Raw genomic sequence first — 25,792 nt, 5'->3', positions numbered from 1 at the left:
AAAAGGGAAGGGAAAAATGAAGCATACATACATATTCATATGATGATGCAGACGTACTTAAGTAAGTAATAGATCTCAAGTTACTTTCTGCCCCTCTGCTTATCTACAAGGAAAGCAATAGCCTGAGAAGAAGAAACAAATAAACTCAAGGTGCCAAATGCCAGGAAGAGCACATCCTCCTTCAAGACAGTTGCCTTGGTTGCTATGGGGATGTTTGTGGTAAGGTTTTTACAACTAGCCTGGTTCACACCAGCTTCAAGGGTGCTGCACATTCTTTTATATTTCAATTTTATTAAGGTGCTCCCATTCATCTGAAGCCTCTAAAAACTTATTTTCCTCATAGTCCTCCCCCCTTTTGTCCTCCAGAAAGGCAAAATCTAGGTCAGGCAGGAGAAAGTACTAGGATAATTACAGCCAGAAGAGTTAGGCATCCCAGTGCCAAGTTTTGTAGCCAACCTGCACCAGGTAACCAAGAGGTAAGCAAATTCCAGGGATTGCCACTTTTTTGAGATCAAGCTGGTGTGCCAATTATGGATATAGCAAGCCCATAAACATCTGTGGTACTGAACAGCCCTATGTGGTCATCACAGTCGCTATCAAGCAGTGGGCCCTCAGTAAGATATTGTGATGGAATGGAATTATGAAGGCCAGGCTCAGGGAGATAAGCATTTTCTTAGCTCGCCGCAGGAGCGTGGGAACTACAAGAGGGTGAGACTGGCACCTCCCTGAGGAATTCGCACTGTTGTGGCTGGCTGACTTGGGACCTGGGGTTTCAATCTGGGAAGATTCTTGCTAGAGGTTGTAGCTAATAAACATAGCTGAACTGATTTTGCATTGTCTCTTGGAGTTCCTTGGGTTAGGCCTGACAGATATCTATGTAAGGCATAGTTTTCACACAACAGACACCAGCCCTTTGGTAAATACTTGTGAGTGTGTACATAGCCAAGTTCTATTACCTCTGTGCAATTTTAAAGTGCCGATAGGAAAAGGCATGTCCTTTTGTCATCACAGCCAAACACTCACACACAGTTGCACCCTGGCAAATTGCCCTTGGTTTCTACCCTGTATAGTGCTTGGTTGGTCCACTGGTGCTTGGTGGGTATAGATTGAACATTCAGAAAGGTTTGCCCTAGGTGATCAAGGCTGAGTGGTTTATGTGTTGGGATCAGCATAGAAATAGTACAGAGTACCTCTAAAAACTGTTCAGGTACTCCTACAAAGCAAGTTTTGAATACAGAATCCCATTTATTCCCTCAAAAGCACATAAAGGTTCTCCAGGTGGGATTATGGAATGGATTAGGGCTAAATGAGAGTTATTTGTAGGTAGCCAGTTTAGTGATTATTGCATCTTACACCTTGGCAGCTGCAAACAGACACACTGACTAACATAAACATAACGTTTAGCAGAGCCATTACTTTGCTGCAAGGCAGGAAGTAAAGAAAGGAAAAATAATGCAATAGAATAAGCTAAATATCATAACTGCAGTAGCCTTAAATGTCAAAATTAAAGTCCATTAGAACTTATCTTCAGAGCTCTTCAGGATTTCATAGTAAGAACTTCAATTTTCTTCAACTCACTTCCCGGGAGCCTGGAACAATGTCTTCGGTAGTGCTTGCTTCTGGAGCTGGGGCTGGAGCACGCTTGAGATGATTTAGGTGAACCCACGAGGTCAGACCTTCAAGCTTTGCACTGCTGTGAGTTACTAGTAACACTTGGTATGGGCCTTTCTACCTTAGGGAGAGACAGTCTTTCCTCTGATGCACTTTTCAATGCACCTAATCTCCTGCTTGCAATGGGTCAAATGGTTCAGTTTCAGGTAGCTTGTTCCAATCACAATGTAATCTGACCCACTCTTGGGTCTGGTGCTGCTCCTGTCCTATTTTCCTCATAATATATTATGTTTATAAACCCAGATATCTAATCATATACTGTAACATTTTGAGCAGAGACCTATTTATTTGTTTAACGATTTTCAGGGGTAGAATTATTAGAAATGAATAATGGATTCTCTTTGTCTGACACTTCTAATTTTGTACAAGATAAAATATGATCACTTTTTACATTGATTCAACAGCTTTGTATAAACATTATACAATATGTTTGAATATTAAAACAGTGAATTTGTAACAAATACTATTAAGGTGATTAACTTATCTATCTCTATTCTGGATGTTTTTTTAAGTGACAAAGTAAAATGGAAACATATCTGGATTTCTTTATGATAGTCAGAACTTGCATATTTTATCCAAGTGTTAAATTCTTAAACAGAATTAAAACCAATCTTGATTTTTATTTAAAGAGTGATTTTTATCTAAAAAGGGATTTTTATTTAAAACAAATAAAAATATTTTTTCCTGTTGTTTACCAATGATGCACGTTAGATTTGGCCAAAGCCTAAATCTTGAGACAGGCTGGATTAGTACATTTCCATGAAAATGTATTCATTTTTTAATGTTTCTCCTACTATAAATAGTGATGACGTAGCTTTGTACCAGGTAGGTAGGTAGGTAGGTAGGTAGATAATTATTTATAATTATTTTTAATTAAATGTCCAATCAATCATGCCCTTTTAGAATCACAGATCTACAACTCAAATCCATTCAGGGCTGATTTGCACAGGCCTACTCAGGCCGGCTCAGCAGTTACTGCCTATAGCTTTACTGCTAGTAAAGAACTCTTAAGCAGGACAGGGTAACAAAGTAACTCCAATTATGTTAAATTCAACACATGAAAGAACTTTGAAGGTAGCTGTGTGCCCTTTTAGTTTATGTTGTCCCAAGAACCTAAGTATAGCAACAATGCCTTGTTCCCCAGAGGGGAAAGATCTGCTTTCCATGAAACATCCACTGAAACCAGTGTCAATCTCATTGCAATGAAAGAGGAGAACAAGGAAAAGCATGTCAGGCGATGGAGAACCAATCTACATTGTATCTTTCCTCCACTAACTGGAATCTGTGCTGGGTGAATTACTCACACCAGATCACATTCTTACACATTTCTATATTGGGAACAAATCTGCATTTAGCATAGATGAATTCCACACATGTTCATTCTAGCCCATTTTATGGATTCACAATAATTTCATCAGCTGAGTAGCTGAGGCAACAGGACCTATTCTCCATGTATGGAGCAAGGATAGATCACCTTTTGCTGCCGAGGGATCACACTTTCCATTTGAGGGGCAAGGATTTCAGGAGGGATAATGCAAAATATGACAACGCTGAATTACGCCCAGGGATGAGACCAGAGGCATGGGATTATTCTTTGTCTTTTCAAGTTATTCTAAACCTATTTTATATCTTTCTTGCTTCAGATTACTGCGTTTCTTACTTCAAATTGGTAGAAATGTTCAGATGTTCAGTTTTGGAAATTGTGGTCAGTAGGGACTTCGTTGGAGGTTGAAAAAAAAAAGGATGTAATCTGGGGCCTTAGGTTGCCGACCCATGACTTTGAGACATTCTGATGTGTCTACACTTCTGGTGACATCATGAGCTGTTGGCTTTATCTTAACATCACTAGGTCATCAAATATTTTAACTGGAGAATGTATTTAAATTAAAGGGTAAATCTAAACACACACACACACACACACACACAACCAAAAGGCAATTTCAAATAATACATAAATTCTGTTTTTAACAATGACTGAGTTAAGGATTCTTCTTAAAAATTTTCTGGAGGAAACTGAACTATCTAATATCAGAATATTAACAGTGTGAAGTAGAAGATAGGAATTCCATACTACATTCCATGGACTCAAAGCAAATTTAACTGCCAGCAATAACCCAGACATAGCATCAGAGATGAAATAGTAATATGAACCTGAGGTTTTCCCTTAGGAAAATGTTCAATGTTCATAGGTCAAAGGGTAAATATTTGCAAAATGGGCTGTGAAAAATATCAATCAAATCTACCGGTTGGGACCCAGAAAAGGATATAGGTTATATAATAAAAGCATCATGACAAAATTATCAGAGCACAGCAATGGTGGCAGAACAGTACATGGAACAGAAGTATCTTTTACCTGACTAATATTTTTATATGCCTAGGTAGTATATTAACTGTATCTGATGCAAACTATGGCAGCTCTTCTGAAAATATGTCGGGTGAACTATAGAAATATTGACAATCCTCTAATAATTATGGCTTCTAGTTTTTGTCTGGCTCAAATGTACACTGCTGATGACTAGTTTAAAATGTCTATTCCTTCGGGTACATGGATGAGTGGCTGATGGAGTGGGTTCTTAAGTTTCCAAGATTATTGTCTCTCTTAAACTCTGGAAAGGGAGTTTAAAAGTTTCCTGCAGAGGGAACATATTAGAAACATATCATTTTATATTTCAAGGAAAGACTTTTTTAAAAGTGCATCAACCTTTTGCATAGTTTGCATTATATTCAGTTAAGCTGAATTGTACCATACCCCGTTTTCCAATATGAATTCTTGCACCTAAGTATTCTGCTTGTTGAATCCTGGTAAATTATTTGGCTACCTGATGCCTTCTACATATCACAGTTGCTTTAGTATGAAATTAATATTAATAGTTAGTAAAGTAGTATTAAAACAGGTGCCTTAGTGTATATGATTGTAATAGTCTTATTATAAGGCTTAAGCAGAGTCTCCCAACTGGTTTCTCCAAATGTTCTAAAAGTGTACCTGTATAAGCCATAATGTTTGGGCATTCCAGAAATATTGGTGCCAACATACCGGGTACATGCTAGGTTGGAAAAAGCTGTGCTCGGGTATTGCATTGCCCCCAACTAATTCTGCCATTCTGTTTATCTGGTGAATTTGTGTCATTTTTAGAATCATTATTGCATATTAAGTTAAAATATCAGTATATATCAAAGTATTTTTTTAAAGGGCCATCAAAGCCAAAAAGCTTGGAACTGCTGATTAATAAAAAGACAGAACAATATCCCTTGCATGGTTATAGATGAAGCGGGTACTCCTCGTACTTTATAGAACAAAGAACTAATTAAACAGATTTAGCACTCAGTATTCAGTACAAATGATCTTTTAAAATTTACTTCCTCTAACTATAACAGACCCTCCATAGAGCAGAGATTATTTTGCATATTTCAAAGGCTGTAATCAAAATGCCAGAACCATATGGAACATATGGCTTAGGCAGCAACACTTAGGTGCTTAGCGTGACGTGCATTTGTCTTTCTAATGCAGCAGCTATATTATCTGAAATGCTCTGAACCAAATTAATAAAATCAAACTTTCAATAAAGACAGATATTTCACTCCTGGGAACTCTTATTTGTAACACTCTATTATCCTCTTTGAGGAAAGGAAAGAATGCTTTCTCCCTTCATGCATTAATGGTTCTCAAATTTAAAAAATAGATGAAAATCCTTTATATCATAAAAGGCTACCTGTTTGGTTCAATAAGACCAACTTTATGAAATTAGGCTACTATTTATTTTCTCTCTAACTCTGACTGCTCATGCCCCAATTATATAATTTCCTCGGGATTTTTCAGACTCGCTAATTTAAAATGCAAATAGCCTTGTGAGGTATTGAATGCCACGAACCAGGCTTCTCAGCATTTTCTTTCCCTAAGAAGAAAATACAAATACTTATCTTGCAAAGAATAAAAAGTGTAGTATAATTACAATACAAACAATTATTTCATACTAACACTTCTATAAATTGCTGTGTTCTATCAGATCACAACCGACCTTTTCATATGCTTGCTCCCTCTTCTTTACCTTTTCCATAGCCTCTGCTTTGACTGTAAGGAACAGGGTTAGCATATTTGGGCTGCAGAGATCTGCATGGCCTCTAGACAGCAGTGGCAGTGGCAAAGAGGTAGTGTGTTTGTAAAACTCATTTCATTCTAGTCGTTGTCCAATACAGCCCAGATGGAACTTTGGTTTACTGAATGGCAGTCCTGTAGGGTTACCTGATCTGGGCTGCAAAAACCCAGATGACCTACAAATGGCAGCAAAGAGATACCTAAACTCTCTTTCTTGCCATCTAATGCTCATCCAGATTTTTGCAGCTCAGAATTGGTAGCTTTTTTTATTCCTCTATGCAGGCAGAAACAAGAGAGAGAGAGAGAGGGAGGGAGAAAGAGAGAGAGACCCCTTTCCTCTACTCTAATTGAACTGGCATCTTATGAAAAAAGCAGCGGGTTGGGTCAAATCAGAAATTTTTGTTGCTCATTCAAGTATCCTGTAAAGAGAGGAGAAAGATACTCATTCAAGTATCTCCTCAAGAGAGGAGAAGCGGGCCTCAAGATGGTCAAGAGAGATGGGGATTGTCACCATGATGTACGTCAATTGGCAAGAGAATGAGAGAGAGAAGAGGGACAAGTAATAGAGATAAGGAGGGAATTATAGAAGGGGAGGAATAGCACATGTGGGGATATTGAGAAGGGGGAAATTTATCATATGGGTTTCCAGGTTTTGATTGGATATGCAGAGGAATGGGCCTATCACCTTTTCTATTGGAAATTATGTGCCAGTTTAAACCAGAAAATTCCCAAATCTTCATCTAAAGCTTGTGATCTAGAAAGGACACTTGTCAGCCCCACCAGGTAGACCAGACCAGAAAATCAACTCAATGGGAAGGCTAAAACTACTTTTATAGAAATTGGTTATAATAACAGAATCTTGCAAATCTGATTGTGCTGTAACTTCTCTTCCTTCTTATGGTTCAGTGAATTAGGGAAGCATCTGCCTGAGCTGCTTCCAATTGTTCTCTCTTCTAGCCTTAAAAAATGCTTCAGCCCCTTTTGCCTTGCTTTTACTTATCTCCATCAAGGTCGTCATCCTTTCTCTCTACAACACCTAAGATACCGATGCTTTTGTTTGCTCTGTCATATGTACCTCCACGTGCAACATTTGCACCACTTCTAAATTGGTTCAGTGACCCAATCTTACACTGCCAACCTATTGGGCAGTTGAGCCAACTTATTTGTGGTTCATCTGCAGTGCAAGAAGAAGCTGTCTGAAGACAGTTTTCAAGAACCTCTCTGAAAACAGTTTTCAAGTTTTCAAGTAAACTGTGGTGAGGTCAGCACAAATGTGTTCTGGGGGTGCATGGGGAAATCAAATAAAATCTTTATTATGGTCATAGACCAGCTTAGGTATCAGGAAAAAATGTTAAAATATAGAAGGGACCATAATGTATTGAATCCCAGAGTCTTCTCTATGGACATCCAGAAAAGGAGTAGAGGCATATTCACCTCACATTCTCTTTGATGGGATCTGATTTCCATACCCTGCAGCTTTTGCAGTGGCTCCTGCTCTCAGACTGTGCCTGCAGGATCTTGCACATCTAGTCCTTCCCAGAATTATTTGGCAATAAACTCTTCCTGCTTGCAGCAATCTTGTTCCAGGATAGGTATGTGTGCTCTCTGAAGATATCCTGCCCTGCCAGTGTATGCAGACTCTCTCCAAACTCTTTCCTGAGTGTTATGTAAAGACCACATGGAGACTGGAATCTTTTCCTGTAGGGATGCCTGGGGGAGGCACTAATGTGCTTGCTGTGCCCAGTGGGCTGACAGACTAGATACACTATGGAAATGTCTTTGTCTATCTGCAAGTTTTGATTCAAGGGTTCTTGCAGCATGTCATGACAAGCTGATAGGCTGCTACCATATGTGGGCAGACTGTAACTCTTATCACCAGCACCAATACATAATTTGTGGACCATAATGACATTTTCATGGACACAATAGACACATCTACTATTTCTAGACTTTTATTTTTGAATTTTCTGGTTTGGTATTTTTCTCACCCTGGCTTGTGGGATGTGATGGCTATTGCACTGAACTAACTAACAGCTTATGTCTCCCCATGCTCGTGTGAGAAGTGTGCTGCTTTGGCTGGACTCTTTTTCTATTAATCAAGTGTAATTCATCACAGCATTTTCTCATTCCTAAACACTTTACAACAGTACATGTGGAGACAGTGCAGGTAGTTCATGTGTAGGAGGTATACATAAGTCATATGTTCCTTCTATCTATTGGCATAGCAACTGTGCTTACATGTGGTTGCATTCATAAAGTGACACAAAGTCTTTGATTGATTCACAGAGAAAGATATTATAAATCTTGACAAAAGAGAGAGAGAGAGTGTGTGCACAATGTCTGACCTTTTAGAAAAGCCTGTCTATTTTTAAACAGTCCACCCTTCCCTCTAGGCAATCCAACTTTTCTAAAACATGATCTGAACAAACTTACATTGTGCTTTCCCTGTTTGTGCCTTGACAGCAAAGAAGGTGCCTTAAATACTTGGTAAGGGGTAATTCCTTTGTCCAATGTCAAGATTAATGTTATGTCAAAGTTGAAAAGGATCAATACAATTTGCCAAGGAAAACTCTGGAAAGTAGTACCTTAAGTAAAGGTATGGTTTATTACAAAGGCTTAAATCACACAATCACAGATTGCACTCTCAATCAAACTTACCTGGAATCAAACACAATTAAGCTCTTGTAAAACATCAGGTTTTTACTGTAAAACAATGCTGACAGCTGGATATAAATGAAATAAACCACAGTGCTGCCAGCTATACAATAAATGGAAATCAAAATGGTTTAAATGCACTCTATGGTTAAACTGTAAATGCAACAGTAATTTTAAAGTCAGGGATTGGATTATTTTGCTGTTGAGCAACAGTTGGCATGTACTGCCTTAAACTCCTAGGATTAATCTAAATCCCTGTTCACATAGAAGGAAAGATTCTGTGTATCTAGCAATGTTTGCTAAAGACTGACTTAGAAAGTTATTATCTAATAAATAAATGCTTATGTTTATGTATATGTATATGTATTAATTTGGCAGCTACTTGTAGCTACTTTGTTATGATACCAAATATAACTTTAATAATTGTTCAAAATGATAGCAGAACACCTAGCGAGCATAGGTGCAACTGTAATTTTTAAAATATGCACATTTAAAATAGCTGAATAATAATAGTAATGTACTTGTTTTGGGGATGACATTCCTATCAATGCTGCTTCTGGAAGATTATGACTCCTCCACCAATGTTGATGTATACAGCTAGTGGAATATTATTTGAAATCAAATTATTTTAAAACCAAATATGGCTATTATGGAATGGCATGGCATGGCATGGCATGGCATGGCATAGAATAGAATAGAATAATGTTATAAAGTTTGTGAACATATTTACATGCTTTAATTACTGGAATATATATTCATATGGTTGCTTGATTGTTTAATCCTAAATATGTTTATTTGGCATTGCCCCATTGGGTTAAATTTACAAGTAAGCAGGTAGAGGGCTGATTACTACAATGCCTCCCAAATGTTGATATATTTATAATAAAAACATGAAGGACAAAACTCTGCCACATAAAATTAGAAATACCATGGACAACCAAGAAAACAAACAAATGGATCATCAAACAAATCACCCCAGAGTTCTCACTCAAGGCACAAATGACCAGGCTCAAATTACCCTACTTTGGATGTATTATGTGAAAACCTAGCTGTCTGGAGAGGGTTCTAAGGTAGAAGGAAAAGAGAAGAAGATGACCAGCACCAAGGTGGATGTATTCAATTACATGATGAGTGTACCATTGGAGGACCTGAAAGACCATGTTAGGGCTTCCAGAGCAGGTATGGTGAACTGAAGACTTTTCCGTGAAAACTGAGCCAATGACTTCAGCAAAGATCAAGGAACTTGTGAATAGACCAATCCCTCAGAACCTCCCTGGATAAGGAGAGGATGGAAAATTGCCTACATGGGCTCTGGACAGCTGCTTCTCATGAGTAGAAAGCAGGACAGCAGTCATCTGTGGGTTTGAGTGCCAGGAAATAAAGGGATTAGCCATTTTGCTCGCAACTGTGTGGTGCCTTTCAAAGGACACTAAGTTTGTAAACCTCACTTTCTAATCACTTTTGGAAATTGCCTATTAACCATCTTACAGCTATTAAAAACCTTTGGAACAACACATTTGAAAAGTCATCAGGTGAATTTATTTTCAACACTGAACAAAAGAAAAAATAATTATAAGCTTAAGAACTTAAAGAATTTGAAACAAACAGCAAAAAGCTAAATAAGATTTTGATCTAAGAAAGTTATAAACAGATTAAGGGTCCAAATAAATTTGGAATATGAACTTTTACTATAAGTTTTTGGAATTAACTATAAAAAATAAATAGCTTCTTGTGGGAAACAGATTTATTTTGGCTATCCTGGCTATTATAAGTCATAACAAAGATAAGTTATTTTATGACTTTAGAAACTGGGCACTAGAGATTCAAGGTAGAAAGGAAAAAAAGTACAAGTCTGTTGTTGATGTCAACTAATACTGGGACTTACCAAATGACACAAAACATTATAACATCAGAAACATTAAAGGAGATCTTTGAAGAATGGAGCCAGAAATTAGTAACTATAATATCAACACTGCCAGTAATGATGTCTGCTTCTATGGATAGACTATGTCAAAAAAATGTTAATGAAGGAATAACAAATGAGGAACAAAAGACGCTTGTTAAAGCCTTGAAGAAATCTGTGCGATGGGATAAAGAAGAATTGAAGAGAAATCAAATCCTATGACAAAATTGGATTCAATTAAAGATTAAGACTGTTAGAAGTAAAAGGAAGGAATATAAAGTGGATTTATTCAATCAGGGTTAAAATAAGACCTTTTTTGCAAAGTTCTGGAAAAAAATCTATTGACTTTTTGCTGACATCAGATTGAAAAATTGATGTTTTATGGATTTGCTTATAGATAAGGGATGGGATTTGGGATGAAGAGATATCTGTTTGTAACCTTATGAGGGTAAAGAGTTATTAAATTTGTTTATACTTGTGATGAAGGTTGGAAGTCACTTCTTTATATATTTATTTTCTTTTTCTTTATTATATTCTTTTTTCTTTTTTTCTTTCTTTTTCTTTTTTCCTATACTTTTTATTCTTTTTCAAAATTCTCTTCTCTTTAACTCTTCTAAGTTTAGTTTGTATTAGCTTTTACTATTGTAATCAAGATTCTTAATAAAAATTATATGGAAAAAAAAAGGAAGACCTGAAAGACCATGTCAGGGATTGCTGGAGAAAATCTGTCTGTTGTCGCCAGAAGTTGAAAATTACTTCAGGGCACATAATCAATAATAATAAAAAAATCATCTGTCTTCAGTTCTGACTGCTAAAGTCTAGTTTCTGAGAGAGAGAGAGAGAGAGAGAGAGAGGGAAAGAGAAAGAGGGAAAGAGGGAGGGAGAGAGGAATGACATACCAGATCAAACTTGATTACTTGTAAATATGCTTTTGGAATAAGTTGGAATTGGAAGTACTAATTATTTGTGGGATTATGTCTTAATATTTCATAAATTGCAATACATAAATCATGACAGAAGGGAGAAGAAAGTCTGAAGAAATACAGAAAGCTGTTTTATTTTGAAACATCTATAGTATCTCAAGACATAATGTCACAGTGTAGGCATTTACCTGAAAGCATGTCACTTTGAATGAAATACAGCATATGCCCAGGAAAAAGGTTTCAGATGCTGTGAAATCCCACCTGCATTTAAAAGCAGCCCACATGGATTAGTTATCCTATCATACTTCTAGGATTTGTTCATCAATTCTTCAAGGAAAAAAGAGTACCATATTGTAGAACACTCATAATTCATTCTCTAGGTGACTTATAGTCCTCTTATGCAAGCAAGTTCAATTTGTATTAGTTTTAATGTTCAGCTGCAAATACTTTCAAGCATACAAACTTCTGTTTGGAGATTAGTTTCATTCTAAGCAGTGTCCAAAATGTGTTCTAAAAGAAAAATACTGTATTTATGTATGTGAAACAGGACATTTTCTACTTGCTGCTTGCAATGAAAGAGGTATTTACTCTTAATAGATTCATGAATAAGATAGCAGTTACTAGCTATGTTGGATATATAAATATGACACTAAATACCAAAAGTTGAATAACACTATGAGAGTTCTTGAGAAGATGGCATTTTAAATAGATTCAGCATGACTCTTCTTAATTCTTATGTTAGCACAGGTATTATTCTAACATGTTCAACACAATATAATTTATTTTCCAAACAGATGTATATATTTGTATTCCAAATGGATCTGACGTCATAAGTGATCTGACTGAAGTGATAAGCCCCATCATTTCAAAAGTATTATCCATATTCAAAATCTCAGTTTGTTATATGAGTTTCATTTAATCAGATATAATCTTTGCAGTTTAGTTCAGAGTTTCATTTAAAGCACATGGATGTCCCAAAAAGGAATACTAGACAAAAAGCTTTCTATGCGTGTTTGTAGACCTGACCTTATCTTTATTAATAAAAAGCTAAAATGACTTATATTGTCTTGAAAAATACTTGCTTACTACTGTACTTGCTTGTAATTCTTATAAATCAAAAATAGTGATTGGATTAATTGCTGCAAGAATTTCACATGAGAGATTGCCTCTTTGCCTTGGTATCAGTTTCATTCAAGATCAGCCCCGAACAAATTCCAAAGAAATGTCCTGATGGAAAGATGCCCACAGAAATGACAATTCCTTCAATTACTCATTTAGGACATAAAAGTTGCTGGGTCACAGGAAATAACTTTGTGTATCCCCCTCTCCATTCTAGAAGGGCACATAGAAGGCTGATTTTCCTGCACAGCTGCTGTTTTTTGTAGAACTTGGGAGCCCTCATTTCCAAGGCATCAGCTGAGCTCAGCTACATCAAATAAACTCAGACTGTGGAGCAGAAAAGAATCAGTGGAAAAGAACTCCCCATTTTGTATTTGCAATCATTTGCTGAACTACAGTCATGACAAAGAACTTTTGAGTCCAAAGGCATTAACATCATAATTTCAGAATATAACATAACAAATTATTAACAGATTATAACTTTAAATTATTAATCGACAAATACATTAATTATTGCAGGAAAGCATTTTAAGATGGAGAACTATATGTTCTCTTTATGAAGTGAAGCTACAGAATCAACTATAAAGTACCAGCTTTAGAAAATATTATTCCAATCTTGCCAGTAATAGTTCTTTGTTATTACTAACCTGACTGCTAACATTAGCCCTGCAAAAAATTACTATCCTGTTAGAAGAGACATCACTGAAATGTCTATAATTACTGACAGATTTATCCATATGCAATATTACTCAATCTTCCAGAGCTTCTCCTCTGATACTTTGTTTATTTAGATTTAAAGGCTGTCCAGCTGCAGAATGACTTTGGGCAGCTTACATTTTAAAAGAGTAAAAACAATAAAATTTCCCTCTGATATGCAGTTTGGGAGCTCAGTGCAAAGAGGGATTCAATTTTTTAAAAAATGCTAACTTTTCACATTTGCTAACTGAATGACTTGGTAGGGAACTGCTTTTTTTTCAGGGATCAATATGTCCTCTCTCAAAACAGAATGATCCTAATTTAAGCCTTCTGAATAGATACAAGTTCATGGGAGAAATGAGAGACAGAGATATGGATGTATAACCTACTGCTGCTACAATCACATCTCTTAGTCAACAAACATCTTTTTCTTTGTGTGTAGAGAACCTCTTTCTTGCAAATTGAATTATTTTTTCATTCTTATTTCCAAGAACTTTTGATCCTCCCCATAGTTAATTTATACAACTTTCCACTCATCTTTCCCAACCCATTCTTTTTTCCCTTGCTTTCACATTTTCCAATTGTTTTAAGTCCAGAAATTTTTCAACTGTGTTAGTTTCTTTACTTAATCCTTCATGAATAAATCCTGCTTGCAAATCCTTTATTACCTACTATTAGCTTCTACTTTGTTACCTATTAATAGCTTTTTAACTGTGTAAATAATTGTAAATTATATTGCTGTGTTTGCCTTCTTTTTGTCTTTTGCCCCATTATATTTTGGAGTACTGATAGAATTGTGTTTATGTGTGCTAATATATTAAACACTAATTTTTATGAACCTTGGTGTGCTTTATCACATTGTAATGGTTTAGCTTTTGTCCTTTTCTGGTGAAAAGAAAATAGGTTATGGGCATGTTAATAATCCAGAATGTAAAGGAATATAATTCAAAAGCCCTTGTACCTATTTTTATTAAAATTCTTAGCATTTACCAATTTCTATGAGATTTGTCAGGCTTCAAGCCTTCATAAGGTTCTAAGTTTCCTGCAAAATTCATTCTGGTTATCATGGATTTGCTTACCCATGCCCGATAATGGGAGACTAGAACTCCAGTTGTCCCTTGTAGGAATCAGTTTGAAAACATTGGTTTAAGTGACTAGAGCATGCTGGCTGGGGAATTCTGGAAATTGAAGCCCACATGTCTTAAAGTTCCCAAGGTTGAGGAACCTTGGTCTAGAATATAGACCTTCTCAAGACATCCCTGTTTGAAAAGGAGAAGCAGCGATCTGTACAGAAAGGAAAACTGAAGGCAGAGACATCACACATAGCCTAGTGCCTCTTGCACATATTTTAAAGCATATTTGGGCTAATGACTGATTAAGACTTCTTGCACCAGTAAAGTTTTCTTCCAGTGAAGAGCAAAAAGATACTTTCGTTGACAAATCTGGATGAAAGAAGTGGAGGACACTTTCAGAGAAATGGTATGGGAAAAGCCATTGATACATCAATGATTATATAATATATGCAGAATATTCTGATTTCAGACCTTCCTATTAGGTAGGACATAATCTGATTCAATAGCATTTTTCAGCTGTTATTCTAAAAGCACATGGAGCAAATGCTTGACTTCTCATGTCTGCTAGATCTATCCATTATGTCCTTTCACCATATAGCAACGACTTTATGTGGATATATACTGTACATTAATACGACCTATGTGTGACATTAACAACCCTGAACAGGCAAAATGCCAAAATACATGTTTGTTTATTATGCAGGTTGCGTATGGGGGGAGTGATCCTATTCTGTACCACCAAGCACATTCTAAATTAGGTGGAGGTAATGGACATATCTACCCTTACCCTTTAAACTATTTTTGTTCTGTGTATACCAGCTCAAGAAAATCCTGTCTAGACTGAGACACTTTGGCAACAGCTTGAAAAATATTCCATCTGGACTGCAACTTACTATGTCCTCCCACCTCCATTACCTTCCCACCTTTCTGTTCCATGAAGGCAAATGCCAATTGCTTTTGTTCCTGTGGGAGGGTCTTGCTGAACAAATATACTGTTATTGTACGTATACAGTAGATGTATCTGGGGAGAGAGAGAAAAAGTGAAAATTATGCACACACATGGTTAACACATAATACATATAGATACAGGATAGCAAACAGGTTAAAATAAATTCCCCTCTTTACATCCTGTTCCACTGCAACAGGTTCTATACTTCCCTTTTACTCAACAGAGCTGAAATAGAAAAGTTTGCTAGTTTAAAACCCCTGGCAGAATTTTTTTTTTTTAAATTACTATCTTTGTTTCCTACATAGTTCCCTCCCCCCCCCCCCCCCCGTCCTGGGCTTTTTTTTAATGTCTACTTTTCCAGCCATCTGAGATAGAAAGGTTTCATCCCCTGTTCCCAGTTAGCCCATTAAAAAAAAAAATCCCCAAGGGAAAACTAGATACTGAAGAAAAGAAAAATAATATTTTTTTCAAGTCTCAGGTTTTGAACCACCAGCCTTCTCTATGCTAAATGAAGAGAATAACCATGGATTTACTTCAGCTCTGCTGGTAAAGAGCGGTAGCATCTCTCAGAGCGAGGTGTAAGCAGCTTAGTTGAAGGGGCAGTCACTTATCTGCAAAGTAGCAAAGTAGGACTGTTGAGGTTCGCCTGCAACAGACTGAAGCGCTGTGCCCCAAATAACAGGAAAAAATATATTTAGGAAGTAAAACAGAAAAATGTATGTTAAAGTTGCTTTGAATGGGTGTGTGTGTGTGTGTGTGTCTGTGATAATAGAGGCAATGTTATATTTCTGTCCTCCAAAATAGTTGCCTGCTTATTCAGGCAGTGGGACAACTGGGCAGTGGGCATAAGCCATTCTTTTCTATTAGTGTGGTGAATTCTGATAATTGTGGATTTCAAAAAATCCAGATCCCAATAGAAAAGCTAATATTTATATATGGTAGCCTAAACAGCAATGTAGTAAATGCACAAATTTCCAGTGGAAGAGGAGTAAAAGTAATTGCTGAAATAGACCTGATTGTAATACTATTGGACTTTTCATTTGTGCTACAGCTACAAGAGGCTAACGTGTTTTATTCAGGACATGTTACCTGCATATATTTTACAACAGTTAGAAACACACAGGAATAATTTTTACTTTTAATACTCCGAGTATCAAGTCCTCTTGTTCTTTTCAAGATTACTAACAGGACTGCTGCTATTAAATATCATGCCTTTATGTCCTTCTTCCCAGTATGCTAAAGAATATTCAAAACCAGGACTATCAGCACTTAGATTCTACTAAAAGAAGTTGTTGAATATCTTCCAGATACATTTAAGCGAGAAGAAACAGTTGTTACCTGATGGACTAAACCCATAATGTTGGGCAAAATAGCCTAAATTTAGAATCTAAGTAGCAAAACTTGAGTGAAACAGAAAATCTAACAATTCAAGCCAATAACTTAATAATTCTTTTGCAAAGAAATTTTAGGCTGAACATTAGTTATATGAATATTGGCAATCAATTCCGGGTATCCATTTTTACACAGAGTTCTATATATCCAACCAATGTTGGTTGCTTCTGGCCTTTTTGACAAATATGGATAGAAACTGATAGAGCTGAAGTATCATTTATAGCCTAGATGTTACATGACTCACCAATGAAAACTGATCCCCCCAAATGCTAATTTACTTCCTTTCTCTCTCTCACTCTTTGAGACTAATACAGAAAGCTGGAAGAATAAGCTGAAAAGCTTCCCTTACATGGAAGCCACATACTGTGAAATTTTGTCATCCCGCCTCTCCCCACTCATTTTTCATGAGCAATTTCCATTCTGTTGTGTTCTCTCACAGATGGTGTTCTGGAGATATGAAAGAAAACTAAGACTATTTTTCAATCTGTCACAAAACTATCTGTAGGAATGAATGTAGACTGTTGGCTTATAGACACAAAGTCCTCTAAGGAGTACTGTCACTAAGGAATGCTTTCATGCTTGGTATTCTAAATTAGCTGAAATATAGGGACTATAAATAAGGAGGCAGCTCAGTTTTCCATATTTTCCTCTTCTGTCTGCTGGAAGCATATGCATTATATGAATTTGGTTTAGCAATTCTAACTGTATAGGAGCTTAATGTTGAATGGTTGGTTCCTTGCTTATCTTCTTTCACTTTGATCATCAGTTCTCCCATTTTCCTTAACTCCTTTGCTATTTCATGCCCAAGCAGGATCATACCCGGTTAGTATTGGGAGGGGAGACTACCAAAAATACTAGGATTGTAGGCTAGATTGTGAAGCTAGAAAACATCCCAAGAAGGCAATGGCAATGATTATAAATGTAGGAAAGGGTCTGCTCTAGATGAAAAAGGAGACCTGGAATAAGCAGACTAGTTCATCTGGCAAGAAGAGAGGAAGCAGCAGATATTTGCTCTGATGTGCAGACCTGTAGTTCATATTGATGTATTGTTTCCAAGAAAACAGTAAGGGGGTCATGAAGTCAGTACAAGTCAAGCTCAACTTGAAAGAGTTTTATCTTTGCATTGTATTATCCTGATGTATACCTCAGCTTTCTCACTGGGGCACTTGAGGTAGTTACTAATTTAAGAAGTATTAGCACTTAAAAGTTATTAAAAGCAGCTAAAATTATTATTACTTGAAAAAGGTTGGAAGAGGGTCCTCATTTGTTTCCTTAAAGTAGAGAGTGGGGACAAATTAGAAATCCAAAGAAGGTCATTCCATAATTTGGGATGACATAGGAGAAAGACCTCTTCCATACGCTCAGTTGACATGCTTTTGAAATTACAGGCATCTTTAAGAGCATCTTACTTGCCAACCCCAGTCCTGGGCAACTTTATACCAAGACAGGTGTTCTGTTAGATATTCAATCTCTATAATAAGGAATGATAAAGCAAAGCATCCTACTCTACTAGAAATAGGTTTTCATTTAATATCTGGAGGCTTTTTTCTTCATTCTTTTATATTGTATAAATAAGAAACCATTAGGATTTATTTAGGTGTATATTACAATTTCCTACTTTTATAACCTTAATTGCATCTAATAGTGGCAGCACAACCATATCCATTTATTTCTTTAATTCCTAAATGTTTGATAACTCATAAATTAATTACTCTTGTGTTCTAAATGTTTCTGGTTTAAATAGAAAATAAGGATCCAGTATATTTATTTTATTAAAGTTATGTCCACTTTTCAGAGATATCCTTTCAGAAAGCAGCTGATTTTTAAAATATTTATTTATTTATTTATTTTCATTTGTATACCACATGCCCCCTACCACCAAACAGGACAATCAAATCAACAAGGACAGAAAATGTTCATTTCTCAATGATTAAGCTGGCTGGCACAACTGAACTGATAACAGGAATAAATAAAGTCCCAGGCCTGCTAAATTTAATTGAAGTTGGTGCTGTTGCTCCTGCTGCATGTAAAATAATGAAGATGAGAAAGAAAAACAGAAATGAATAGGACCCCGTTCTCAAGAATTCTGTTTACTCACAGCCCATATGGTGTGGAATAAACACAGTGGGCTTTCTATACTAGAATGGTGCAGTTTGTAACCTTCTTTCCTAGCTAAGTCTTGATTGCAGCCTTTGTATAAGCATAAAGACTATGTTGTTTATATTTCTATATAACACACCAAGAGAACTCCAAAAATATTTCAATTATCGCTTCCAACAAAAAGCACTAGGAAAGGGTTTTCTTATAATCTAATCTTCTGGGTTCATGTCACTTCTGAGTGTGTGTGTGTGTGTGATTCTAGAAAGTACCCAGAAGTAGGCTTTGAAGAACCACAGTCTACTGCTGTTCTCTAGATTTCTGTGGATAATTCCATGTAATGGCTCCTGAAAAGTACAAGGCTCCAACAGAATACTTTCAAGAGTAAATTACATGCCATCTGAGTCACTCTGCTGACGAATGCCTATACTATGGTAAAATATCAAATATTCTTAATGCAGCAGATGGCTTTTAAAAAATTCTGTCATACAAAATATCACTTTGCTTGCAGCCTTTCCTTTAACATTGCATTTTAGCATCCTATGCATATTGATGGTTTTCTGAAATGAATTTAATGGCTTTAAAATGTCAGAGTATGTTTTTCTTTCGGAACCTGCCTTTCTGAACAAATGTATTCTTAAAGTTTACATGACATTTTTAAAAAAGAAAAATCTATACGCTGATCACCTTATTTTTACAGTATTGAGAGGAAATGTTCCTCTCAGTCTGATTCTCCCATCCAAGTCTAATAATATCACTAACATCATATTTGACAGGAATGCTGGAAGGGGTTCGGGGAGAGAACAACTCATGTGAGCTCATTATTACTGTGTCTGTGTGTGAATAGTTTGATAATTATTTTCAAGCAACAGCTTTCTTTCCCCCTTTTAAAGTGACATGGTTTGGTATGCCCAAACTTTCAGACTTATCACCTAGATTCTATGGAAACCCCTGACTCCAGTTCCATCACTCCTCCTCTTTCTGTGCCTATGCATGTTAACAAATCAGCAGCTTCTTGGTATCTTATTTGTGCAACAATGTGTATATATATACACATTATCTATAATGTAACAGATATAAATGCCAGATATAGATTATATTCAATTTAAAAGCAAATTAACTCTTCAAAACAAAGCACTTATATAGAAATGGAATCCATTCACATGACCAGGACTTATCATATTAGTATCTTTAGCAACATTAACATAGTAATATGTGATGTCAACCCTTAATCTCTTCCAAGGGCCTTTACACATCAATATGGTGTCCTATCCTGAAACTTAGGTGGAAACCGGACCTGACGGGGTTACACAGACTAAGCAGGTATACCTAATTGTCACTTACTTATTCAACTTGATTGATCTCTGGTCAGTTCATGATCCTTTCCTGTAAACTAAGCTGCAAAACACAATTAAATCCCTTGACAGTGAAATTACCCAGAGGCTATAGGACTATATAATAACGAAGGCACCAAACCAGTATTGTTGTATAGATTTAAATCTAAGCACTGTGTGACAGCTAAAAAATACTTCTTAAATCCCAGAAAACTTTCAAAGCCACCCCACAGTCTACCCTCACCTCCTACTCAACCTAAGAACTGCTAAAAATGAAAAGACATTATGAATCTCTATAAAAAAGAGAGGCTTTCTGACAGCAATTAATACTATTGGTTGGGGCCAAAGAGTCAGCCCTATTTGTTTCGAGTGGCCAGGTTTAAACTCTCCCATAGGCACTTGGCAAGGTGGGAGTCCCCTTTCTTATCACTGTTTAACATCTCAGATGAGGTCCAGATACCTATACACATATTTGAGGGCTATTTTGACCTCTGAGAGCAGAAAACTGATAGCTCAGCAGAAAAATGTCAAAGCCTCTCAAGATGATTACATCCCAGCTGAGCCAATTAAGGCAATGAATTGGGGTATTAAGCTTGGCTTCAATTTTTACCAATATCAATAAAACTTCCCTCATTCCTAGTGACCAGAGATCAGCAGTTATCATCTATATATTTAAACAAATTAGGAAAAGCATGCAAAGTATAGTTTCTGGAATTATTTCCATCCCCTTAATAACAGCTCTACTTTGGATCACATGACCAGGAGGGAGGGGTCTTAGGATGAAGCAGTCGGCAGCCTTCTAAACTGCCGCCCAACTGCATTTCTCATAGGAATGCATGAAGGATTTTTCCTGGAATATTTTTCTCAGATCTATCCCATTGTTTAATTCAATCTTTCTTTTGGTGGCTTCTCTGTGCCCCCTGCCCCACCCATTTCAGTCCTGTTCTGTTTGGTTTTTAGAGAGTTATTCTGCTGATGGACAGACTCCCAAGCCCCTTTACATAATTCCCTTCAACATTTCATTGGGTAGAAAGACTAACAAGGAGGGAAAGCATTCAGAGCCAGACTTCAGGAATTCTTTTCAGATCCTTTATCAGCTGTGCCCATAGGAGGCAACTGTATTTTCCTCTGTATAAGAAAGATCTGTGTTTTGTGGCCGCCAGGGAGGCACTTTCTCCCCAAGTGTTTTGCCACAGCAAAGTGTGGCCAGTGGGTTCATGGATCTGAAGGCAACAAACACACAAACAATGTAAAAGCTGAAAGGATTTATTGAACAAAGCAAAGCACAAGAATAACAGCTTTTAATTGCAAAATGTAACAAAAAAATATTCACAGATAACAAGAAATGGCAACATTTAAAAGAGGAATATGAATATTTAATACAGAATAGAATCTCATGTTCCTTAGCTGATGGGATCCCTGCCCTCATCAAAGGCAACATCGAACTTCCCCCAACTATATCAGCTAATATGCAGTACTTTTTCAAGGATTTAGATCTAACCTGAAGCTCATCCCCAGGAAGTGTTTCAAAGCTTATATAGTATATTATTGCAATTAGTTATACTTCTAATTAAGTATATTCATTGCTTACATTTCTTGTCCATTAGCTATCAGAAATTTATGTGAGATGGAACCAGTTCATACATCACCTTCCCTGATACAGGTAGCTGGCCTTGAAGTTAGCAGAATTCTAAAGGAAGAGATAACACTCTTGAACTAAGCTACATCAGAAGATGAAAAAAACAAAACAAAACAGCTAACTAAAAGAAGCACTGGTGGAGAGAATGGAACAGGTACAGGACAGAGATTTGCTTTAAATATCTAAGGCTTTACCAAGCCATGCTATGCACAAGAATACATAAAGGAAGCCATTTCATACAGGAAATCACAGAGGAAAATGGGGCACCCTATCTCCAACTCCTCACCATTACAGTAGTCTTCCTCAACAGCACTACACAGGGACAAATCAAGGTGTATGACTTGATGTCTGTGTGCATGTTTGTATGTGTGTGTGAAAGAAGGACTAAGCAGGATGGGTGTATATGTGTTACCTCTGTGTGTCTGTGTCTGATCTCCTTTCATGATGTCTGCATGTTTGTGTGCATATGTATGTGGCCAGATGGAATAGAACACTTAACAGGTAGACAAGGATATAGAACCTTTGATTTGTTATAGAAGCAAAGAAATGTGTATGAAACAACTCCAGCAACTCTCTCAATATGTGCACTCAATATGTGTATTCTCAATATGCACAGTTCATACTGCAATCATTGTTTAATTTCTTCTCCTTCTTTCTCCTACATGTTGAATAAAGGGCTAAAAGTGACTCTATTTTGGCAAGAGGGTCATTTTTCTACCTGTTCCATGTTTTGGTATTGGCCAGATCTAGTAGCAGGCTGTTTGCTTTTGACCATGCAAGAACTAATTTTTACCATATACGTGCACTGAGAAGCACAAGGTGGGCTACATATGCTCTGCTGTGGGTCACCTGAGCAGAAGGGAAAAGAGGGGAGCTTAGAATGGAGAAGCCATTATCATTCCAAGCCTCTACCACCTGGCTTTCCTGTAAGGATGCATGGGGAGACATTTTTTCTGGATTTTTTTTTCATAGCACCCAGCCAGATCTGGCCCATTTTCAAACTCAGTTTTTCATTTTCTGGCTTCTTCTGCCAAACCAAATTAAGTCCCATTCTGGCAGGGTCATGACCCACTTTACATAATTATTTTCAACATTCTATTGAGGTGGCAATAAAAAGGCAGCAGAGCAGATTCTGCTAATTACCATCCTATAACCATCATGAAGATATTAATTGAATTATATGTTGGGCTATGTTAGAAACTTCAGTACTGGATGGAGCAGAAGAACATTCTGACCAACTTTATAGCATATGATTCTTCTATGGGCCAAGCATTATTTTACAACATATGTTTAAGAAATACTCTAGCAACCCAAAATAGAACTATATGCAACATTTGTCATTTTTAAGGGGAACTTTGATTCCATCTTGAAAGAAATATTGTGTTATAAGTTTAAGGCCTCTACCATAGATAAACATTTGCTCTTCATTATTTATAAGCTACACAATCTTTCAAGTGAGATGCAAGCATAGGGAGATTCTTATATTTTAAATCCAGATCCAGAAAGAGGTTAATTTATTATCCCCTTCCTCTCTTGCCTTTCCATCTCTACATTAACTCCTTAGTCAGATCCTTGGAAGCTCTGGACTTTCACACTCCTGAGATAAGTGGTAAAAGTTCATTAATTCAAGTTTACACAGACCATGCTGGGATTTTTATCATAAACACCCATCAGTCTCAGGAGAGCATTGAGGATCCTTGCTTAGCATTATACTGATGATTATCTTTTGATTAATGATCAGAAGATTACAATTACAGTGCTTGGCAAAGGCCCTAAGGTGAATAAATGGAACATTCAGGGCAACACTATTGAGCAAGTTACAGTAAATGCTTTAAATATCTCTGGATAGTATTTCATGCCTCAGGCAGTGCAGACAACACAGCTGCAACTACCTTAAGATTCTTCTATTTAAAAAGAAGTTGCTTTATATCTGTTGCCATCAAACTGTTACAAGCTATGTCATTGGACCAACTCTTATATGGAGCCCAGTTAAGTCTATATTCCAGTTATAATTCTCTGGAAAAAGTTCAGTCCAAATTTCTGAGAGCAGTACTTTGAATCCCTAAGTGTGTTCTAAATTTCATCCTGCAGCTGGAGGTTGCTTTACCTGGGATCCTACATCAATTTAAGGACACCACTGCATTTGATGAAGTAAGCTGCAGCCTTTTTTTTAGTCTGAAAAGGTGTTTCTAGACCCCTTTTGATTGTTGGCTACCATAGACTAACATGGCTGTCTTCCTACCTTATGCCTTAGTAGTAATCTTGAATCTTTGCTTAAAATTTAACATTAGTCTAATCAGCTTGAATCCTCTAATAATCTCTGATAAATTTCATTTGGCCTCAGAGTATAGAAACTGTGAACTTAACAGTCTTTCTCCAGAGTTTTTGCTCTCTGCGGACTATGACCAAATTAGAGTGTTCTTAAACAGCAAGATGGGGGAAGAAATAGCTGTAATATAAAAGAAGGGAAGAAAAAGTGGAAAATAAAAATGGAATTAGAAAGGAGAAGTAACAGACAGGTAAGGGTGGGGGGGAGAAGTCCTGTACAGGTATTAAAGTACACAAAATGTTAAATTTACCAGACAGACAGCCCGTCTCAAGGTACAGCTGATTTTCAAAGACATTTAAAATTTTAACAGTAATATTTGCAGCTACTTTCATCTCCTCCTTAATCCTTTGTTTTCAATAGCTTCTTCCAGTCTATTGGGGAATATAAAATGACTCCTATTTGCAGGTAATTATTTGGGGAAAAACTTCCTATTAGGTGAATATTGTGATTATTTCATAAAGTATTGGAATTATGTTTTGAAACTTTTAAACCATTATACTTATAAAATATTTTATTTAAAAGAGCCTAAATGAAATGAGTGTGACTGTGCACAGGTATGATTATGTACAAGGAGTTAAGAGTTAAACTGTGGTCCAAGCTTGCAAATATTAATTTGTGCTTGAATGGCCCAAAATCTCAGTAAGTCAAAATCAGCTGCTAATAATAATCATAATCAGCCCCCAAGAGTCTATGGATTTCACCGAGTAGAAAGATGTAATAAATCAAAGCTGCCTTATTTGGTCACATTTATGATTGTATAATATCTCTTTTGCAAACGTAACTAGAAAAAGTAGAATTTTGCTGTTGGCATGGTAAGAACAAAATAAATCCTCCAACAATGGGTAATTGCTTAGTTACAGTATGTCTGTGTAACCACATAACTGAAATATATGTTGACTGGAAGTGTTGAGTAATCAATGTTGGAAGTTTAACATTAAAAGATTAGGAGTGATGGTGAAAACTAGCTAAGTTGTGATGATTGAATACATGTTGCATCTAAGGAAATAACTGTCATCTTTAATCCTACAATATAGGTTCTGAAAGAATTATGGTTTGCTTTGTTTTCAGTGTTTCTCTACAAGTATACCACTTTTCCTTATTTACTAGGACAAATGATGTTATTTTTGTAGAATAAGTATTAATTTCTGTCAGTTTATTTCATAGTATTAAAGTTGAAAATTATCCGTAAACTCTAAGATTGATTTGGTTGCATAAGCCAAAATAACTACTAAATTGCAACAGAAAAAAGAAACCAAGCTTACCATTCTGCCCCTTACAGATGCTTCATTCAAAGCAATTGTGTCAATAAAAGGTATTTCTGATAGTGCTTTTACTACATTGTCATGGAAAAATGAGTGAAACAATACAGCTATTATTGAACCACAATCCTCCGAATCTGTGATCATTCACTATGCTATCAGGCTGTTAAGAGCTATAGTTCAGCAACATTTGGGGGTCCAGAGTCCCCATCACAGGCTCAATTCAGCATGTGAATGATCCTTCAGCCAATATTGCTGATTAACATTTCAGAATGACAAAAGGACATGCACCAAAAATTTTGGGTTTCACCTTCAAGTACTCCTGCATACGTATTTTATAGAAAATGCTGTTATCACTAAAAAAAAAACCAAAAACTTACAAGTAAGCACAAACACATCCTTGATTAATTTGTACCACTTGTAATCTAAAGAGGGAACATATATAAAAGGTATTACAAATAATATTATATACTTTCTTTGTGATCACTCTAAAATAGTACAGAACAAGATTTGATGCTAAGTAAAGATTTGATCTAAGTCTCCAGTCCTTCATCGCGGTAACTCTATTTTACTGAAAATTGGAGAACTAAAATATTCTGAAGTAAGACACCAATTTTCAGTTCTGTTAATGATAATGTTCTGGGGGAAAAAATCCATTTT

The sequence above is a fragment of the Python bivittatus genome, unplaced genomic scaffold (genome assembly GCF_059951505.1).
Source record: "Python bivittatus isolate LINGU-HERP-01145 unplaced genomic scaffold, Pbiv_v1 ctg000330_np1212, whole genome shotgun sequence".
Lineage (NCBI taxonomy): Eukaryota > Metazoa > Chordata > Lepidosauria > Squamata > Pythonidae > Python > Python bivittatus.
Note: the sequence above shows the minus strand (reverse complement) of the source record.